Source organism: Zootoca vivipara, chromosome 1, assembly GCF_963506605.1.
Source record: "Zootoca vivipara chromosome 1, rZooViv1.1, whole genome shotgun sequence".
In the NCBI taxonomy this organism is placed as follows: domain Eukaryota; kingdom Metazoa; phylum Chordata; class Lepidosauria; order Squamata; family Lacertidae; genus Zootoca; species Zootoca vivipara.
This window is the reverse complement of record NC_083276.1, coordinates 130,626,202-130,642,143: the sequence shown is the minus strand read 5'-3', so window position 1 is coordinate 130,642,143 and position 15,942 is coordinate 130,626,202. Positions and strand designations below refer to the sequence as shown.

The 15,942-nt window shown below is 41.3% G+C and overlaps 1 protein-coding gene across 8 annotated transcripts in view; it reads left to right on the top strand.

Annotated features, from left to right (window-relative positions):
- Positions 1 to 15,942, top strand: part of IKZF2 (IKAROS family zinc finger 2) — a 130,484-nt gene that overhangs the window by 78,660 nt on the left and 35,882 nt on the right. The window lies entirely within an intron of this gene.

Sequence of the window (15,942 nt, the reverse complement as noted above, 5' to 3'; positions counted from 1 at the left end):
CCCTCCAGATGTTTTGGACTACAATTCCCATCATCCCTGACCACTGGTCCTGTTAGCTAGGGATCATGGGAGTTGTAGGCCAAAACATATGGAGAGCCGCAGTTTGGGGATGCCTGATCTATACTGACTGACAGTGTCTGTTCAGGATTTCAGACAGGATTCTCTTTCACAGTGGCCTGGATTGCTGAGTTACTAAAATGGCAGTTCCCCATGTATTGGGGTGGATCTTGCCCACATCCACTGCCTGCAATCCTTTTAGGCCAGCAATGCCAGGGATTGAATCTGGCCAAAGCGTGGCTTTCTCCTTTTACTTGTGGCTCTTTTGTCCTACTAATTTGCTTACTGATCTGGAGGCAGACATTTATGTGTTTGTTACAAAAATAACAACAAAAAACAAGCACTGCTTCTTGGTGAGAGCTCAAAGGGAGCAAGAAGGGACTCTGTGTGCAGGCAAATGACTTATCCAGACCTCAGCTTATTAAGCCAATACAGTGGTACCTCTACTTACAAATTTAATGCGTTCCGAACGCACATCCGTAAGTAAAAAAAAAATGTAAGTCAAATCCCATAGGAATGCATTGGGAGAAAAAAATTGTAAGTCGAAGCAACCCTATCTAAAAATCCGTAAGTAGAAAAAATCTGATCTAAACAGCATCCAAGATGGCGGACGGAGCTCCATTCGTAAGTAGAAACATTTGTAAGTCGAGTCATTCGTAAGTAGAGGTACCACTGTATATGCTTGTATGAGTGTGGCTGAAATTTCCACAGTTTTGAATGCTGCAAAAACTGTACTTCTGTGCCCTTTGCACATAAATTGGACAGGTACAATAATGGATGCACCAAATGATCTATGGATACTCTTGACATACTTTCTGTTCCCTACCGCTGACCCCATGGTTCCAGGCCTGTATAATGTCAACCAGATTTTTTTGTGTGTGACTTCAGCACTTCGGGTATTACGCCCACCATTATCTGTGATTCAGTAATCCCCAAGTATCAGAAAAACGCAGAGGTCCAAAACTTTCCCAAGCTAGTTTTTTCTGTTCTGTCCTACAACTTTGAGGTTATGGATGTGTATGCTAGATGTAAGACACAACTGTTAGGGGTTGGAAACTTGACTAGGTATTTCAAATTACTGTTGAAGAACTAGAAATAGAATATCGTGAGTGTTCTTTATGTTTTAAGAAATGGAAAGTCTTCAGAAAAATTCCCCACTAGATGTGGAAAGTCATAAAACCAAACCCCAGCTGTTTAACGCTAAAGATCTGTTTCGTACAGCTAAGATAGACAATACATTGAAGGAATGCCTCTACCAAGTTTAGGTTAGACCCTCTGTCTTCTAGATCACTTGTCACTGATAAACATTTGTTTTAAAATAGAAATAATGTTTTAAGTTTTAACATCAGGAAATCATGGTATTTACATCATAGGAAAAAGTTATGAAGCTATGCAAGAAGATGTAAATCATCTAAGCAACAGACTACTCAGGTGCAGGTGTATATTCCAGTACACAGGGGATAACATCATTATAACAAAACAGTTGGTCTCTGTTGCCTTTTGATTTTGAACTTTCATCCTAAACTGGCACAGAGAATGTATTTTCTTGTATCAGAAGTTGAACGTCAAATTACCATGGTCCCGTTTCTGCCTGCAAAAAGGTACACACCCAGTGATAATCACCTAATTCCTTTCTCTTCTGATTTTGCTCTTTACAATTCACTCACCACAATCATGTTTAAATGTGCCTGCTACTCAGAATAACACTCCATTCATTTGATGAAGTGGACTGTAGTCCATGGAAGCTTATGCTATAATAAATAAGTTAGTCTTTAAGGTGCCAAAAGGGACGCGGGTGGCGCTGTGGTCTAAACCACAGAGCCTAGCGCTTGCCGATCAGAAGGTTGGCAGTTCGAATCCCCGTGACAGGGTGAGCTCCTGTTGTTCGGTCCCAGCTCCTGCCAACCTAGCAGTTCAAAAGCACGTCAAAGTACAAGTAGATAAATAGGTAACACTCCGGCGAGAAGGTAAACGGTGTTTCTATGCGCTGCTCTGGTTCGCCAGAAGCGGCTTAGTCATGCTGGGAAGCTGTCTGCGGACAAACGACGGCTCCCTCGGTTTATAGAGCGAGGTGAGCTTGCAACCCCACAGTCGTCCGCGACTGGACCTAACGGTCAGGGGTACCTTTAAGGTGCCACAAGACTGCTGTGTTTGCTTCAAGAGACCAGCACAGGACCCCTTCTAGAAATTGTTTATCTTGGGTAGATTCCACATCTAACATTATAGTCAGCATGACCTTGAGTAAAAGAGATAACACAACCAGTTTGAACCAGCTTTTCAGCTTCCCTGAAGGAATAACCCCAAAATCAGGAACCTTCTGCTTATTTCCAGGCAGAATAGAAGCTTCTAGAAACTTCCAGTTTAAACCAGCTTGTATCACACGTAGAAGCTTCCAGAACCCTCTTGAATTAAATAGAATAGGAAAAATCTCTACACTTTAAGCCAATACTTTCTGTACCAAGAAATGTAAACCTGACAATCTTTACCTTTAAGATACTCCCGGGTGGTCTTTACCCCACGTGAAGGCTATCCTGAATATCAAACAGACTTGTACACAAATCCAGTGTTTGGGGATGAGCTGGGGAAACGGTCTATCAATGAACCACTGACCAATTTTTTTGTGGATCTCACAGTGGCTGGTGGCTTCTATTATTCTTGCTACAAATACAGGATTAAGTAACGTTTGCTCTGATCCAGCAAATCACTTTTTATGTTCTTCAGCTAGAACATATATTCTAGTATTAGGGAATACAGATTAGTTACTTTTTATTGTCAACAGATTCTGAGTATGCATCCTTATTTTCTAAATTAAAACATATTTGTGGACCATAGGGATTTTACTTATTTTTTTAAAAAAGTTGAACCATGCAAGATGGAAGTCAGACCGCTGAGAATTTCCATCCCAGTCCACAACCCAAGAAAATATTTAAATTTATGCTTCTTTCTCTTAATATTCATTCCCACTGATTCTAAGATATCTTGGAAGTGAACCCCATTGATTTCAATGAAACATGCATGTCAGTAGTGTTTTTAGGAGAAATGATCAACCCATTAGAATCTTTCTTGAAGCCCATATCACCTAACTGATGTTGAAGCACGCTACAGATATCTTTATATGGGACAACATGGCTTTATGCTGTGCTACTGATACTGAGAAGCTGAGCTCCTTAACGGGAGCCAAATGAAAACCAGGTCTTGAACCTGGACCTGTTGTGAACTTTGCTTGACATTCCCCACACACCTACATTTTATTGCACACACAAGGCAATGAAGTTTTATCCTGCAGGCTTCCTGTCTTAGGGAAGAGCTTTTAACTTGATTGCTGCTCTCTGGCCGTTTCCCCATTTCTCTGTTTGATAAGTGTGGCCTTTTCTTGCCCTGTGGTGGCTAATGGAGATGGACTATGCAATGGGTTACACAGGATGTGTCATTTGCATACATAGGTTTTGCTTAATTATGCTGCTCTGGCTGCAGGCGCAAGCACATAAGTCTCCCTGCTCTCTGTGTAATAAAATAAAAGATTTATATTTTCATAATTAAATGTAGGGCTGTGGTCCTTACAGTGCTAAATGAGCATAGGAGGCCTAGGCAAAGGCAGTTGTTTGAGGGTGACATACATCAAAGCAGAGAGGAATTAAAATAAAGTACAGATGGAGGAAAAACTGAAAAGGACAGAGAAAGAAACCTTCCTGGAGACTCATAAACATAGGCTGTCACTTGACAATATTTATGTGGTTATCATATGGCCTTAGTCCCCAACGCTCACTCCACAGTGATCAAGATGGTCATACTCCCATCAGCACCAAAGGTCACAGGAGGTCTCTCTCTCTTCCCCCTCCCCTTTATTATATCTTGGGAATTACTAGTGGTTGACATTTTAAGGGCCTCAAGTCCACTTCTGAAGCATTGCCTTAATTTTGACAAAAGTTTTTTTAAAATCAAAATATTTGCATCCCTCTTTTTTCTTCCAGGTAGCTAACAACAGCAAGTTATAAAACTGAATTACAAGCACATGCACACACAAATATAAAGCAGCTATTAAAATAATTGGACCCCTTCCAAGATTAACAGCAACTGGCTGTTGCTGTTTTTTTACAGCTGCTCAAAACACTACTTCATCATATGCTAATTGTGGTGCAAATCGCAGCAGCAGCGCTCAATGAGAACTGAATGGAAAGTAAAGCACAAAAAAGTCAATAACTGTAGTCAGGAATGTAGCCTGATGTAGCTACAGGCAGAAGTGTGCACAGACCCCAAAGATGCACCTTGTATTTGTATCTGTCTTTTTAAAAATTCTGATCTGTTTCTGAGCCACACTGATTGATTAGATATGTGGCTTGTCTTCCAATTCATTGTATGTAAAATGAAGCTCTGTGCTCCCCATTCCCTCTTATGGAGAATCCAAAAACAGGTGTAATTTTTCCGCTTTTGGCAGAAGCAGATGAAATTTGTAGGTATGGGAAGTAGTGGACAGTGTGGTGGGGCTGCATTATTTACTTGATCACCTTCTTGCTAAGCTGCTACTGCAGAGCAGGGCAGGGTGGGGCAAGATCAGCACTGTTGAAACCCCACCAGCAGGAGCACTGGATTGGCTCCTCTGGTACATTCACACCATGCCAAACTTGCCACTTCCTTCCCCTTCCCCTTTCCATCCCAGTACGTAGCAGTGAATCGGCCAAAAGGAGGTTAGGTAAGCGATGCGGCCCCACCACGCTGAGTGCTACTGCACAGGAGCCCCTGCAGAGTGGATCAAGCCTAGAATGGAACAGCTGTTAATTTAGTTTCATAAAAAGAAATAAAAAGTATTGTGGTCTGCTGCTAAAAGTCTTCACTCTCCAACTGTCTTGGTAGAAATTCATTAGTTATTTATTAGTTATATCCACATTTCCTACAAGATGTAGCCTAAGGTGGATTACATGCGGCTAAAATCAGCATGAATACATGTGTGTAGAGGCATGCGTTTGCATAGATAGAGATAGATATCAAATACTGGCAAATGCTCTATAAAATCACTTACTAAATTCCATAAACTGCAGAACAATCAGCAGATTTGTTAACTAGAGCAGTGTTCCTCAACCTTGGGCCTCCAGCTGTTTTGGGACTACAACTCCCATCATCCTTAGCTAGCAGGACCAGTGGCCGGGGATGATGGGAGTTGTAGTTCCAAAACACCTGGAGGCCCAAGGTTGAGGAACACTGAACTAGAGGAATAAAGACCCATCAACCAAATGTCTGGCAAAATACAAAAATCTGTTACAGTATATGTATTTTAAAACTATCTGTATGATGGGGGATGATGGGAATTGTAGTACAACACCTTCAAGGGGGCCATAAACCCCCATCCCTGTTTTAAAAATCAAGGAAATTGATTTTTCTCACAGGGCTAATCTCACAGGGATCAAGGTGTCAATGCCAAAACCCTTTGGGGTATTAGCCTAACAACTAATCCTCTGCCGCCTCAAACTGTCCCCATTCACCCCAAAACAGTCTCCAAGCAAATTTATTGATTCTTTATTTATTAAATTTCTATACTCACCTTCATCCAAAGATCACAGGGCTGTTTACCATAGAAAATCACAAAGAATGCATAACTTAAGAACAAACAAAAACAATCACACACACACACACACACAGAGAGAGAGAGAGAGAGAGAGAGAGAGAGAGAGAGAGAGAGAGAGAGAGAGATTAAAATGTCATAGATTGCTAAATTACCCAAAGGCCTGGGAGAAGAGGAATGTTTTTGCCTGGCATCCAAAGATAAAAACAGATTCCAAGCAAATGTCCCTGGGGACCTGGGGAGAGCATTCCACAAAAGGGGAGCCACTGCAGAAAAGGCCTTTCCTCATGTCGCCACCATTCAAGACTCTTGTGCAGAAAAAGGGCCTCCGATGATGGCTGCAGGGTCCGCATTGGTTCATGTACCTTCTCAGTAGTGCCACCACTACACATGTTTCACTTTTATGGCCACATCTAATATGGCAGTGTTCTGGTTGGTATAGTTTCTCAGAAAAATGTATGGAACTGAGGGGTACAGGATTACAGGAACTTTGGCTGCGTTGATCCCTGTTGTGAAATTTACTGGCAGGAATAAAGACTGAAGATGAATATCCATATGGCTCAGTATAAGCTTTCTTACACTTCCTTATATGTCGGAACAAAAGGTATCTTTTTATGTTCATGCTAATTACATAACAGTCGCTCAGTGAGTCATAGTTGATAGAATTGATTTCTAAAGCTGTCACTAAATAAATAGCATGAAATACTTTTGGAGCGAATGTGCACCAGAAATCGGATAACCTGACTGCTGTTTTGTACATTTGAATGTGTCTCCTGGTTGTTCATCTGCTTGCCCTTCTAAAACAGGGTGCTCCTCAGCTATTAAGATACCTGAAATACTAGTTTTAGCTGCAAGGTATGGGATTTGCTCCATGCAAATAAACTGAATATGTAGGAGATTCAAAACACTGAAAATGGATTTTCAGCACAGCATAAAACTGGCATACTCTTCCAACAGGTACAACAATGGCAAACAGTGCAAATGAGTTCAACATCAAACATCAAACACACACACACACACACACACACACACACACACACACACACTGATAAAAATATCATTTATAGATACTAGGAGGAGGGAAGGAATTATTCCTAAATAGGGCTGTGCACAAATGACTTCTTGAAATTCTCCACCCTCTTTGTAGGCAGAACAATTGGAGAGACCATTTCACTTCATTTCTCCGGGGTGGGAGGAGAATTTATCTAGCAGTTAATAGAGGGTGGGGATCAGTGACCGTTGCACAGTTAATTTATTTTTTCTTAACTTTTTGTCTCTTTTTTGAAAAACTCTGGACATTTTTCAGGGGGAAAAGTATTCTGAGACATTTCAGCTCAGCTCTAATACTAAATTTTAAAGTCTCAGAGTGAAAGATTTCACTTGAACAATCTAACATTTAAATTCTCTGTAGCATTGTGGGCACTATGAGAAAGACTGGCTTCCCCAGTCATAAAGATTGGCATGTGACTTGATGAAACCTCTAGCCCACTTCATTGTTCCCAAAAGAGAGCTAACCAAGTAAGCACCATACACCTCTTAGCATTTCTTGTACATACTTCCTCCTATTCCCTTCATCCTGCCAGAAAGCTACGCCTGTGGGACTGGTGTGCTCAGAAGTCAGTGGCAGTGTAGCAAGGCTCAGTGCCAGCTCTATTACTCACGCTTTATCCTGCAATTTCTCCCTTGTTTCTAATCTCCACCCTCTACCCTTTTTTATTTTTTCCAATTGATCCGTGCAGGTGAGTCAGAAAAACCTGCTTGTCCACAAACCTGTTCCTTCTTGCCAAACATTGGACCTGGTTCTTGTAGATTCTAGGAATAGATTATCAAAATAAGATGTCAAGTAGAGCTTGTGTGCATGTGCAAAACACCCCCCCCCATGTGCATTTCATTAAATATAAAATAAAGGTCCTATGGATCTTTATAAGCAGGCTCCCACTTGCACACTCCTTCATAGTTGGTGTTTTACTTACTTCTTTCCTTATTTTATTTATTTAAAATGTTTGTTACCCTCCTCTTCAGTCATAAGGATCCCAGGGACATTTATCGATTAAAAATAGAGATAATGTCAGACATAATTAATTCAGCTTGTTCACCTGGTGCCAGAAAGGCATGAGGTGAGTCTCCTTGGGGAGAGCATTCCATAATGGGGGTGCCACAACAGAGAAGGTTCTTTCTCCAGCTACGATGTGCCTCATTTCAGATGGGTAGGGGACACACGGAAAAAGGCCCTTGAGGAAGCTCTTAAAACTCTTGTTTCCTGTCTTACCTACATAAATGGGTCTGCAACAAAATGTCACAGTGTGTGGAGTGCCTGCGTTCAGGGTTCTAGCCACTTCATTGCATTTTCCCTCCCCTCCAGTGGCTTTTGTTTTTCTGTCCCATTGTTGTTGTTGTTTTTTTTTGGGGGGGGGGGGCTCATTTGTGTCCATTAAAATGATTGAATTATTAATAATATTTATTAGCTGCTTTTGCTTCTCTCTCTCTCTCTCTCTCTCTCTCTCTCTCTTTCTCTCTCTCTCTCTCTCTGTGTGTGTGTGTGTGTGTGTGTGTTGGAACTTGGCTGACTGGTAAAGGTAAAGGGGCCCCTGACCATCAGGTCCAGTCGTGTCTGACTCTGGGGTTGCGGCGCTCATCTCGCTCTATAGGCCGAGGGAGCCTGGGGTTTGTCCGCAGACAGCTTCCGGGTCATGTGGCCAGCATGGAAACACTGTTTACCTTCCCGCCGGAGCGGTCCCTATTTATCTACTTGCATTTTTGACGTGCTTTCAAACTGCTAGGTTGGCAGGAGCTGGGACCGAGCAACGGGAGCTCACCCTATTGCAGGGATTGGTTTAACCCACAGGCCCCGAACCACCAGTCCCTGTGTGAACTACCTGCTCTTCAGATCTTTGAATGATTAGTGCAAATGCCTGGTTAAGTTTAAGAAACCTCCTTGTACATGGAAACATGACTTATCGGTTTCTGATCATAAAGGGAGTTCCTAAATGTGTTCTGTTGAATATGCTTTAAAGCCCACTGCAGACCTTTGCACTAATCACACAAAGATCTGACGAGCAGCCACCCTTCCTGTGGGTGTTGGCGGCCGGCTTTGCATGCACACTCATCCCTTCACATCTTGAGATGAATGCCTGAACACATTGCATCAGTCGGTCACCATTCCGTGTCTTTGAGTTATTATTGAGCCGTCTTGGAAAGATGTCCTCTCTCTCCAGAATTTTTTCCTTAAGATTTTTCTTGCCCCTGGAAACCTCAGGGTTAGCCCAAATCAGTTGATTATTTATGGTTTGGCTATGTGCGTGGGAGCACAGGAAAACTTGAACTGATATTGGGTGGAATGGTAGAGACTTTGCTATAAGACAGGCTTCCTCAACCTCAGTTCTCCAGATGTTTTGAGACTACAATTCCCATCGTCCCTGACCACTGGTCCTGCTAGCTGGGGATCATGGGAGTTGTAGGCCAAAAACATCTGGAGGGCCGAGGTTGAGAAAGCCTGCCATAAGATGTAAACCCTCTAAGTCTGGAGACCCATCAGAATGCCACTTTTGGAGGCCAGACAACAAAATAAGGATGTTGCCTTTATGCTCCTCATGTGGAAGCATCTGGCTGGCCATTATTGGAAAGGGATTACGTAGACCTCTGGCCCGATCCAGCAGAGACTCTTTCTGCATGTTATGTTCAAGGATGAAGCAACACTCTTGACCTCCTGCTCACATTGCTTTTACACAGCTATAAAACCTAATGGTCCTTTGCTCTTGAGTTCTTTCATTATAACAACTTTCTCAGACTTGTACAGTAACATCCTTACTTTCCACATTTAGTACATTCTTGTTGGATATGTCTAGAACCAAGAAGACGGTTTTATACTCTCAAGGAAAATACAAGTTCGAGCAAACATTTTGGCAGGCTGCTGCAGATAAATGAAGATTTATCTTCAGGTTGTGGCCCTCAAGCCCTTGGCAAATTGCCCACATGTTCTTTGATGTTAAGAGAAAAACCTTACACTGACATAAGTTAAAGAGCTGATGTAATCAAGAGCACCTGTGCGTGTGTGTGTATAGGCAGGCTTCTTCATCTTCTGCAATTCCATCCTGGGAGATGATATGAAATTGCGCATACAACGGGCTTTGAGAACCTCAAATTCAGTGCCAGGTCCACATTTTTGACCCCTCTTCTCTGTTGCCCCCCATTATGCAGCACTTTTGAGTTCCAGACAGTGGTAAAGAAGACGGGGGTCTGAAGGAGAAGACAGGTGAGGCGTGGTGTCTGCTCCTCCTCCTCACCCGTTATTCCTTCATTCACCTGCGGCGAGGTGAGCGGTGAGGCAGTGAAGAAGGGGCTCCAGGTGCTTTTGGTGAGCCATACTAGGGTGCTGGAATCTTGGCCATTGCCCAAGGATGGCCAGCCAGTTACCAGCTCTGCTCAGAGTCCACTTATTTTTCCTCATTATTATTTATTCAATTTATTAATCATTTTCCAGGCCTATTTAGTTGTGCAGAAGCACCTAAAAACAAAATGGTCAAAAAGAGGAGTGAGATTTGTACATGTGTGAAGATATGGGAATTTAGATTCAATTACAGTGGTACCTCTACTTACGAATAACTCTACTTACGAATGGAGCTCCGTCCGCCATCTTGGATGCGGTTTAGATAGGATTTTTTCTACTTACGAATTTTTAGATAGGGTTGCTTCTACTTACGAATTTTTTCTCTCAATGCATTCCTATGGGATTCGACTTTTTTATTTATTTATTTATACATACACTATTTTATTTATTTATACATACATACCCCACCCATATGGCTGGGTTTTCCCCGCCACTCTGGGCGGCTTCCAACAAATACAAAAATACATTAAAATATTCACTAACGTTGGTTAGATCCAGCTGATTATTTACAGCCAACTTACATTCATTACATTATTTTCATTGCATTCATTACATTATTTATTACATTATTTATAGCCAACTTACAACTTACATTCAGAGAATGTAGGGTTTTTTTCCATGCAGAGACAACTGACCATTGGTTTGAAAGATATGCGTTGAGTTAAACTAGGGATATAGTGCAACTGTAACTATAACAGCCGTGAATGCTTCATTCTTCTATTCCTGTTGTCTTTAAATTCCTCTGTCTGATCCTTTCGTTCATGATATTTTGTGGCCTTTGGTCTGGTTTTCATCACACCTGCATGTTTTCCCCCCTCCATTTGCTTTGTATGGTTTTACTGTCTGAATTCCTTCTGCCTTTGGGTTTCACAACTGCATATGATTTTGGAAACAACAAAGACAAACCTATGATCTTTTAAGGAATGGCAGGAAATTCTCCAGAAGGATTGGGAACAGAACTATGTTGAACAGGAATTGCTGCATTTTATGTCGTAAACTGGTTGTCAAACAACCAAAGGTTCTTCACTATACCAATACTGTATATGTTTTTCCCCACTCCCTGCAAGACATTTTAAAGATCCTGCGATTAGAAGTGTTTTGCTTGTGCCATGTTTGCATAACTCTTTGATTTCAGATGTATGAGAAATGTTTTTGACCTTGGCAGTGGGATGTCTGATGCAGACCTAAGTATTCGTCTGAGTTTACTTGATCCACTCCAGATTTCTTATGTCAATTGGAAGTCATCTCTACTAAAAAATAGTTTTAATTTACAAATAGAGCTTAAAGCTATATATAAAGGGAGGGTCCATATAAAGAAAGAAGTTATTTGTCTATATTTTTGCTAGCTTCTTTCTTGATATCTATGAAAAATGAGATATCCCATTCTGGGGTGTTTTGGTAGGCCTAGCTAGGTTCACTATACTAGGTGTAAGTAAGAACCAAAGTATGCTGTGAATGGGTGCATGAAGCGAAGTTCTAGAGCAGGGTTTCCCAAACTTGGGTCTCCAGTTGTGTTTGGAGTACAATTCCCATCATCCCTGACCACTGATCCTGCTAGCTGCTAGGGATGGTGGGAGTTGTAGTCCAAAAACCGATGGAGACCCAAGTTTGGGATATCCTGCTTAGTGAATGTCACAGATAATTATCAACCCGCCCCATTACTGGGTAAGCAGCCATTCCCACCTATTCTGAATCATTGTTTTCAACTTCTTAGTTACCGGTAATTGGTTTGTTCTTTTATCAGGTTTTATTATAAGGGACCTAGGTGGCGCTGTGGGTTAAACCACTGAGCCTAGGGCTTGCTGATCAGAAGGTCGGCGGTTCGAATCCCTATGATGGGGTGAGCTCCCGTTGCTTGGTCCCAGCTCCTGCCCACCTAGCAGTTCGAAAGCACATCAAAATGCAAGTAGATAAATAGGAACCGCTACAGCGGGAAGGTAAACGGCGTTTCCATGTGCTGCTCTGGTTTGCCATGACCTGGAAGCTATACGCTGGCTCCCTCGGCCAATAATGTGAGATGAGCGCGCAACCCCAGAGTCGGTCATGACTGGACCTAATGGTCAGGGGTCCCTTTACCTTTACCTTTATTATGAGGATCAGGAAGTTCTGGAACTGTTACTGGCAAAGGATGAGCAAAAGTGGATGGACAGGTTCCTGTGTTCTGATCACAGAGAAAATATGGGTTCTAGAGTGATGTATTGCCCTCCCTTCTTGTTACTGTTCAAAAGCTGCCACCTGGCAACAGGTCCATCACACAGACAGTGGGATAAGCACCCTCATATACCCAACATGCTTAAGTCTAATTAGCAGATGAGAGGGTTAATACCACAGAGAAAGCTGTTCTGCAAGGCTTAGCTATGTCACTTTCCCTTACTTTGGGTAATCAAGCTTATTATCATAACCCCAGTCTGCCTGAGAAGCTAAGCGTGTGAAGAGGTTTCAGTTGGTTGCTCCAGCTCAACCGCATGGCTCTCATCAGCCACTCTTGAGTTCCTATTTGGAACTTTCACCACTTCATAACTAAGGTGGGTTTTACAGCCTGTGGAATTTGTCTGACTGATGTATGGAAAAGCAAATGAATCTGACCTTTGAAGAGTTTATAAGTAAACTATTTTTAACTTCAAAAGGAAAAAAAGATCAGAAGTTCTAGAACCCAACATATATTGCATTTAATTAAGCATGTGTTTAAGGTGCTTCAAGCTTATACATGATAACATAAATTGTGAATATGACAAGGATGTGTTTGCTATTATGTTTATCACACACAAATACTTGCCATGGAGCTACAACTGGCTTTAGTTCCCTGTTGAGTGCATCCTACCCTAAATGTTAATTATATATATATACGGTGCCTCCCTAAGTTTGCCTTGTTGGTATCAAACTGCCTGCTAAACTTTGAGTATGTTAAGTGTGAGTTTTTCAGATTTACCTCCCCAACAACAATAAAAGCTGGAAACTTCCACTTCAAAGATACAATACAATAAAATGGGGATTACAGGATCCCTATGCTGTCCTGGATTCTGGATGGAAATCTATGATAACATAGTGGTGGTTTTCCTCTTTCCCTTGAGCATGGCAACTAGTGTGGAGAGGGAAGTATGGTGAATAAAATCAGTTTCTCTTTTTCTTTTTGACAAGCAGATATAGCCATCTTGCTTGCTAAGCTTTTCTGCTAACATATATGTTTGCAAATTTGCACTTGTCACCTAGATAGATGGTGGTGATAACATAGCACCTGCAAACCTTACAGATGGCCAGAGTTTCACACCTAAACTAAAGTTCACTCTGAGCAGTTCAGGATGTGGTATTGGAGCTGCTTTTGAGTTGAAAAGAGGCATAACAAACATCTGCTTGAATCTATTAATTTCATATGCAACCATTTTCTTACACGTCCATCCAGCATCAATTAGGGTTTGTTAACTTAGATACATCTAAACAAAAGGCTGTTTTAATTAAAACATTTTAAGTATAATATTTAAGGCTCACAATATTGGAATATTGATTTGTAAGTTTTGATACTAATTTCATATCAGTATTTTACCTATATAGTTATCACTTGTTCATAGCTGTCAGCCCTGGCTAGACCTCACCCCCAGCTGCAGCTCTGCATAATTAACATGGTGCACACACACCATTTGAATGGCAATGTTCATCAACATTGGAGGGGGGCCCTCGAAAATTTTATGGGGGGGTGAAAGAACCTTTGCCCCCAGGAGTTGGCTCCAAAGGTGGGGAAGGAGGGAAGGTACTTTTCAAAAGCACAGCTGAAAGCTGAAATTCACTATGCATTCTTCTAACAGTTCCTTCACAGTGGCAGGATATCTTTTAGGATTTATAGCCTTTTCAAGCATAAAAGCAAACAGTTGGCAGTCTGAGTTCTGATCTTCTCTTCCCTCTGTTCTTATAGGTGCTGTTAAGTGTCTCTTGTTTTGTGATGCAACAGTAAAAGTAATTCAAATGGCAAAGGACACTTCTATAAAAGTCTGATGAAGACAGACATCAAAATCGGACACCCAGACACTCTATTTACTGGGGAGGGTACCTAATTTCTGGTGCCTGTCCCTAGTAAATCTGTATCTTTATTCCTATTCTGCCTTTGGGAGAAAATTTGAAGATGCCCTTTTTAAAAAAAAATGTGTTCGTGCGTACACACACACACACACACACACACACACACATGCCTGCATGCACAAGCTTCCCTATTTTGATCCTTTCTCAAGACCTCAGTCCATAAAACATTAAAAGCAATCCAAATATGTTTAAAAATCAAAGGTAAAAGATAACCACACAATCAAACTAAAAGCAGAAAAAGGAACCAAAAGAGCAGAGTTAAATGTGTAATAAATAACAGCACTATAAACACTTACCTGGGAGAAAGAACCATTGAACTCAGTGGGGCTTAGTTTTGAGTAGATATAAATTGATGTCATTGTAAAACAGCCACAGAATTAAAAGCTTGCTGACAAAGATAAATCATCAGCTGGTGGCAGAACAAAACGTTGCAGATTATGTTTTGATTTGCAGGCAGTTGAAGTACAACTGCATCCAGTGCAACATTAAACATTTTAGTAAACTTGCGTAAGTTTTTAAGGGAACAATAATGTTTCAGTTAGTAACGTGTTTCTGAAGCCATACAGGACAAGCTATTGCAGCATAAATGACAGCAATGAAGTTTTTAATGTCTGATGCTCTATTATGTGTTTATATTTTGCTGAAAGTCACCCAGAGTGGCTGGGGCAACCCAATTTTATAAATAATAAAATTATTATTATTATTATTATTATTATTATTAGAGGTACAGTAGTAGTTATGCTCAAGCAATTGCCCTCAGTTTGAGAAAGGGGATGGTAAAGGTAAAGGGACCCCTGACCATTAGGTCCAGTCGTGACCGACTCTCGGGTTGCGCGCTCATTTCGCATTATTGGCCGAGGGAGCCGGCGTATAGCTTCCAGGTCATGTGGCCAGCATGACAAAGCCGCTTCTGGCGGACCAGAACAGCGCACGGAAACGCCGTTTACCTTCCCGCTGTAGCGGTTCCTATTTATCTACTTGCATTTTGATGTGCTTTCGTGTTTCTGAAGCCATACAGGACAAGCTATTGCAGCATAAATGACAGCAATGAAGTTTTTAATGTCTGATGCTCTATTATGTGTTTATATTTTGCTGAAAGTCACCCAGAGTGGCTGGGGCAACCCAATTTTATAAATAATAAAATTATTATTATTATTATTATTATTATTATTATTAGAGGTACAGTAGTAGTTATGCTCAAGCAATTGCCCTCAGTTTGAGAAAGGGGATGGTATATGTACACAATTGAGATGTTAAACATTTGTCCAGTTCCAATGGTCTAGTAATCTAGAGGGCCTTTCTGTTAGTTCTGAATAAAATTTACATCTGGCAGTGAGCTTTTTCCAGACCAGTAGAAACAAATTCAATTGTTAACTGAAGGTATTTGCATGAACTTCTGGGTTCCCCCTCGATATCCATAAATCAAATTTAAAAGTTACACTGATTAGAATGTACCGTATGTCATATTACAAAAACACTCCTTTCTCTATATATTGGTAAATATTGCTTTGTCAGAAGTACTGTAATACATTCCAGACTAAAAGGCATCTTAGGCCCTTGTTGCACATTCCCTAGGAGTGGGAGCGATTTGTGCACCCTCCCCCTCCCAACCTGGAGTTTCATGCAAAGGGGGAGGGATGCATCTCCCCCTCCCATGGGACTTGGAAAAAAGGGAGAGAGGAAGCTTATTTGTACTTTGCCTTTGAAATATAATGTCAAAAGAAGGAGGAAGGTAGTTCCATCTGGGCTTTCTCTCTTGCCATTTCTCTCTTGAGTGATGACCTTGGACTTGGATGTACTTTCTAAGATTCTTTATCTTTCAGAGTTTAAGCAGTACAAAGCATTGTTTTCCTTAGTTCAGTTTTACCGG